Consider the following 6771-nt stretch of genomic DNA (forward strand, 5'->3'; position numbering starts at 1 on the left):
TCTACTAACATCTACTTTCATGTTGCCATGGTGTAATTTGTACAGTAAGCATAATCTCGCCTCTCTACGTCGGCTTTCTAGGGATACCCATCCTATTGTGGCCAGCATGTCAGTAACACTGCTATGTCGGTCGTAGTCATTAAGTATAAATCTAGCAGCACGCCTTTGAACCATTTCCAGCTCATGCTTCATGCCCTCTCCCCATGGGTCCCAAACAGAGCTGGCATAGTCTAGATGTGGCCTAACAAGAGACAAATACATGATTTCCTTTACAGCCTGTGGGCAATCCTTGAAATTTCGCTTAATAAATCGTAGCATCTGATTCGCTTTACCAGTGACATGTTGTACATGATTTTGCCAGGTACATTTATTCGAAATATGCACGCCTAAATATTTGAACTCATTGACAACCTGAACTTCTATTCCATTCAAATAGTATCTAGGCATTGCAGCAAGTCTTTCTCGCTTGGAAAAGATATCCTTATCTTCCACTCGGAGCCATGAAGAATCCCCTATATCAATACATTGATGCAATACAGATATAATGAACAATTGAACACATACGATTCAATGTGGGTGAACGCGAGCGATAAGATTAATATTTCAAACGTTATGACCTATTCACGTGGCGAAACTTTCTGTTCCCTCCATAATATTCTGCCCAAAATTGGTGCCAATGAGTAATCTCCTCTTTTCGAGTTGATATTTGGCACGCATTCAATCACCGCAGCTTCGATCATTTTTCGTCGATTTTTCTTTTTTCGCTCCATAGAACCCTTGCGTCTTTCCATTTTTGTAAATGGTTTTGCTCCTCTATATGAATAACGAAAGAACTTGTATCTTTGTGGTTTCGAACGTCTTAAGTTTGAAATATCAACTCATCGCTCGCGTTCCCACAATGAATCGTGTATGTTCATTATATCTGTATTGCATCAATGTATTGATAAAGAAATAATCGAAACGCGTTTACATCGAATACAGATAAGAATTTAATATTGTTTTACATTAAACTGAACATTTGTCAAAATGAACAATATACACACACACGGAAACATAATGGGAATATACGTATACCATATCATACGGGGCTGGTAAAATGTTTCTTTCATTCGGGACCGAGGGCTATGTTGAGATTGCCGCGCGAGGCCGAAGGTCAATAAACTCATCGATACATGCGGAATCTAAAACGGGATACACCCGATGGGGATCATCTGGTGAAAGCGGAAACGGAAAATACGCACCCATGAGCGAGTTCGCATTCAGTATGTGCCACGACGACCGGCATCCTTACTGACAGAATACAGCGAACAGAGACATCACAATTCTGACGGATAGCCTTGCGTACTGGGAAGACTGGAGACGGGTTACGTCCAAACCACGGCTCGCACGGAAAACTTTAGTTACACATCATTACGCTCCCGGGCACATACATTTACACATCAATTCTACAACGCTCACTGACAGATTTTTTTTCAAACAATGCACCTGAATTAGAAAGACTTATACACAGACAAAGTTCACGGGAAGAAATACTGGCGTGCATATTTAGGTACTAAAAAATAACCGAAATACTTTCTTCCTTATTCTTTCATGCTCTTTCGAAAGCCGGTTACCGCGTGTCGGTCGCTACGTGGCTCAGGAGCCGAGTCAGGCATGGTGTTGGGGTGTTTAAACACCTCCCTCCTCCGCCCGGCTAGACGTAAGAGGGTTTACACAACGTGTATTAGCACATAATCAAGTAAATAATTCAAACATCACACAAATGGATGCAGCCGACGAGCCGCGGTGCACGGTAGACGACTGGTCGGGGTGTCCTGCCGTCCCGCTTTACCGTCCCAGACCCCACCACGGCTCGACCGAACTCGGCTGAGGGCTGTATGTTTTGCAGCACACATCGCCACATGGCTCCATGCCGGGAGGGCAAGCACAACCAAAGGCGGCTCTGGGCCTGAGCTCAAAGCCTTGGGAGGCTCCAAGACACGGAGAAACCTGCTTCGTGGGGTAGTCCTCAGAGTGCTGAGTGTCTGTATAGTCAGTATAGTCTTCCTGACTCTGAGTGGCGTAATCGTTATCCTCTCCCCTGTCAGTCCTGTAATCGTAGGAATTGTCTCTCCACCAGTTCGGATCATACACCGCCTGGCGAACGACGAACAGTTGACCGTCGCTCGGCTGGCACTGGAGAATGAACAGAAGCTGAAACGGACGGAAAACACATTGAAACGTCGGAACACAGCAGATAAACAGACTAGAAAGTCAACTGCCGGCACAGACGGCTACAGCCGCGCCGGGGCCCTCAGTCTTGTGAATGTCCGGTAAATGGGATTTGACAGCAGGGGCTGAAGTTGAGCTGTGTGAAACGACCTTAAAACGCAAAGCGGCCGGCGGCTCGGTCCGCCCAGGAGAACATGTCAACGGGTCGGGTCTTTCACAAGGTGCCACTCGGATAAATCGCCCACTTCAGTCCATTGTACTGCTCCAGCATGGTCCTCCAAGGTGGTCAATGGTACCTAATGGGCTTATTCAGACAACAAAACTAACTAATTCTGATAATTTAAGAGATATGTATAATCAGGTATTTCATAAACATATTATTGAAATAATTGGTACATTTGGAAATAATTTGAAGCTTAACCCTCGCCCGTATAGGGGGGTCGAACGGACCCCCCCCCCATGGTTTTTCGCAAATAACTCGCGTAAAAAGCGGCCGATCGCGACGAAACTTTCAGTACCCTCGCGTTAGTCAATTTTACACCTACCCTGAAAATTTCATGACCCTGACCCCAATGACCTTTGACCTGTGACCTACTTTTCGAGACCATGTTTGGCCGGAATCGCGATTCGGCGTATGTCGGCTCGCATTAGCCGCGCGTTTGCAGTCTTTTCGTGGTTTCAAGCGTTCAAACATGTGATATGATGTTGCCCCCATGCATTAGGGTGGGTGTCAAGGTCACCTGAAGGTCAGGTCAGGTCATTGACCTTTGGTGACCTCGGTTCACTTTTTCGAGTTTTACATGTTTCTAGGCCAGTTTTTGGAGCTGAATTCGAATTTAGCAACCATATGAACATTTACGAAGTAGTTTTGGTGCCTTCGTAACATGTTATGAAGCTGTCAGAGGCGGTTGACACCTACTAGGAATACCCGGCAGGACCCCTACTGGTTGACCTGACCTGACCTGACCCGACCTGGACTAAATGCATAAAGAAATCATCTGTGATCAAAACTAACATGATATGCGTGATCAGCGCCCCGAAAAACCCCATAGCAGCCACACTTTACGACGTTCTAACAGGTTCCGATTTTCCCGACTTTTGGGTCATTGACCTGACCTGCAAGGTCAACCAATGACCTAGGACCTTAAAATTAGGTATCATCGGCTTCCTCTCGTCACGGGCAACACGCTCGTTTTTTTCCGCGAAGCTCTAGCTCGATCAGGGGCGAAACGGCAAGGGGAGAGGGTCCAACGGACCCCCCCCCCCCTTATACGTTCGCGGCTGGAAAAACACCAATACGGGCGAGGGTTAAGCCATGCGCAAGAAAAAAAAAACTCCATTCACATGCACACTGACACCGGTTCTTCGTTGGTATTAAATTGCCAGTTTAAGCAAAACTGAGAGGCAACCAGTCACAATTGAACAAATGAACCGGCTGATTCACCTACCAAGCTCAGTCGAGCGACTCTAGTCGAGGGAAGGTAGCTGCCAGCCATCCTGCCTCTGTGGGTGTGCGGCTTCAACTGGTCAGAGGTCGGAACATCGGCTGACTTTTGTCACCGGACATGGCACAACAGTCGCACCAATCCCGAGCCGGAGCTCCGGGAAATATTCTGGCCCCTCAGAATTCGGGGGCCCTTTTCACGGTCACCCTGTGCCGTTTCAGGGTCACGATAATCGATGCTGAATATGTAGCGGTGGCGGGTCAGTGGACTGCGACACAGCCAAACCATGCATGACAATTTCCACACAAGTAGGTTTCATACACTGACCGACATAATGCTGCCATGCATCGAGTCAGGGAACGGGTCTAACCACATGCGAATGTAGGTACAGACTCCTGGCTCCCCAGTTCAGACTCGACGACTCCAGGCTGCCGGCACCAGCCCAAATTCCACGACCAAAGTCGGACAGGTATTCGTCAAATACTCTTCCGTCACGCCAATTTTCATTCATGTTTCATATCAAGATGCGTCCGCTGTATATGACTATTCTTACTCGCCTGGCATTTAATTTTTACACCCACATATAGGTACTGATAGCATGATCAAGGTCAGCAATATACTTAGAGCCCCAAATCAACAGAAGACCTCAGAGATCAGGTCAAAGACCACAAGCTAAGGTTTTAATTTTTTTAACCAACAACCTAAACGAAAATGCTCCTAGAGCTAAGAGAGAGGTTGCAATGCACGGCTCGTCAAAACTTTCCAAACGGTGGACAAGTTCTTTGAAAAAGGTCAAGTTTTAAGTTGACCTTATGTGGCCTGGAATGACCTTTGATAGCTTTGGATGACCTTGACACATGCTAGGTCTTATATGATGTATTCGTAGCCTCTGATCAAGAATATGGCATCCTTTCTGCTCCAAACATTCCTTTAGAGCCCCAGTATAGCAAAAGTGACTGTGTTAACTATAATGGCTGACTTGAATCCGTAAAATAGCCTCTAGCGAGGATACGCTTGCATGACTTTGACCTTGGGGCAGCCTAGCATCGTAAATACATAAATCTCAAACAGGGACCTGGATATCTAGAAAATATTTCAAAGCGTTTCAAAGCGAATTCGGTATCAACCCTCCTACCTACGCTATCTGAAAAAGTGTAAAGCTTGAGGTCAATTTTGAGCGTGACCTTGATTTTGACCTAAAACTTTAAACACAACATGCGGTGCCTATTTCCCTGACTCAAATTGATAACAATGTATATTCGGAAGTGGTGATCTCATCAAAAGGCCATATGACTAAGTTTTTGAATTCGGTTATGTTGTTGCCAGTAGATTGTTCAATGCTTATAAAATCGTGCACTAGTGGATCCGGGAAGGCGGTCTTGGACGCTGCCGGGGGATACACCCCAATAAAAGTTTCTTCTAATTCCAAAAACTCATCGGATTTCGATTTATTACGTTTTGCTGTGCAGATTAAGACACTTCATTCCCCATAAAAGTTGTTTAGTTTTCGTTTTATTGTCGAAAAATAATAAATTTTGGTCGCTTTCGGGCGCTGCGGGGAGGCATTTCCCCTGGGTCCGCCGTCGCTCTATATCGCAAACATATTTCCAATGTGCATTGGCGTGTCCGATGCACCTCGACAATGCCAACCCGTCAGCAGCGCTGCACCCGAAACGACCCGCAGAACATGAAACCACCTCCCTGATACAGGGCCTGCGCCCCTTGTCAAACCGCGGAGGAGGTCACACTATCATCGCAAAGTATTTAGCATAGTCGGTTTCGACCTTCTGGTAGGACAATGCGCAGCAAACAAGGCCCCCAGAAATTCCCGGTGAGGCCTACAACATTAGTGAAAAGATCCGGCGGACATGTACATTGTACATTTATGCGAGGACAGAGATGCAGGGTGTGCCATGACACGAAGTTGACCGGGGCTGGCTGATGGTCGGAGTTGAGCGCGGGTGACTGCGGCCCCACCAGGCAGGGGGGTCCATCGGCTGCGAGAGTCGAGGCTGATCGGCGGAGTACGAACACTGTCGGATTTGGCGAGTTTATCGGGCAGGTCTGAGCTTCATCCGCACTGGGTGGGGGGGGGGGGGGGCAGAACATGCCCCTAGTGTTTCGTCAATATTTTCTAAACGCTTTAAGCCATCTCCGTCAAACTTCAGTGGCTTAACCCGCGCCCCGTTGGGCTCTGCCGAGCAACGCGCCCCGTTGGGGGGGGGGGCCATTTTGGCCCCCCCCCCTAAGATCTCGAGAACCACGCAACGTAGCGACAAGCGGCAAACGGTGTTGGATAGCCCTATCAGGGAACTACCTTGTGACCCAATTTTATTGACCTAGGTCAAACCGATGACGTCACAGGTCAGGTCAAAGGTCCAATTTTCACCGTTTACAGGCATTTCAAGAAATGCGTTGTAAAATCGAGTAAAATGCATTTCATTGAAAATCATCGATGGGGAAATGTTCTTCAAACACATATTTTGCTAGTTGAGGTCACTGATACCAGGTCAGGTCACTGAGGTCAGGTCACTGGGGGGTCACAATATGAAAGTGTCGTGTGATACATGTTTTATGGTCCATTTTACATGACAAATGCGATTATGTGGGTCAGGCAGCCTTTGGGGCCAGCTTAGGTCACGTTTTGGTCAAGGTCAGGTCAAGGTCAGGTCAAGGTCAGGTCAAATAAGGTCAAATTTCAAAGTTGATATTTTTGCATAAAATGGGTATCGAATCGATGCAGCTCGTCACGGGGAGTTCAATGGTGGTCTTTGTTTTGCCGTACGAGGTCTAGAATCGCTAAAAATTGAGTTCAAAAATTTGACGTCATCATTTTTGAACAGTGTTTTCGCTATAACTTGGCCAAAAAACGAGATATCGATCTGAAATTTGGTATGTATATAGAAGAGCGCAGGGACTATCACATATATTCCGGTTTTTTTCGAAATTCGGAAAAATTTTGGATTTTTTTTTAGTTTTTCTAAAAAAATCAATTTTTCGGATTTTTTTGGGTCAAAAACCCAAAATTTTGAAAATCCAAAATAGCAGTTTTGTAGCGCCGCTTTTTGTCTATTAGACCATATAAAGAACTTTGAAATTGCTTGATAACTGTAGA

The 6771-nt window shown here is 46.3% G+C and overlaps 1 long non-coding RNA gene across 1 annotated transcript; it reads right to left on the bottom strand.

Moving 5' to 3' along the window:
* Positions 1–921: 921 nt before the first annotated feature.
* LOC122373467 lies at positions 922–3826 on the bottom strand. The gene is made up of 2 exons (XR_006255050.1): positions 3660–3826; positions 922–2193 (listed from the first exon to the last, which is right to left on the bottom strand). It is a non-coding gene; the product is annotated as an uncharacterized LOC122373467 (long non-coding RNA).
* Between the last annotated feature and the right edge of the window lie 2945 nt (positions 3827–6771).

The sequence above is a fragment of the Amphibalanus amphitrite genome, unplaced genomic scaffold (genome assembly GCF_019059575.1).
Source record: "Amphibalanus amphitrite isolate SeventyFive unplaced genomic scaffold, NRLGWU_Aamphi_draft 001501F_arrow, whole genome shotgun sequence".
NCBI lineage: Eukaryota > Metazoa > Arthropoda > Thecostraca > Balanomorpha > Balanidae > Amphibalanus > Amphibalanus amphitrite.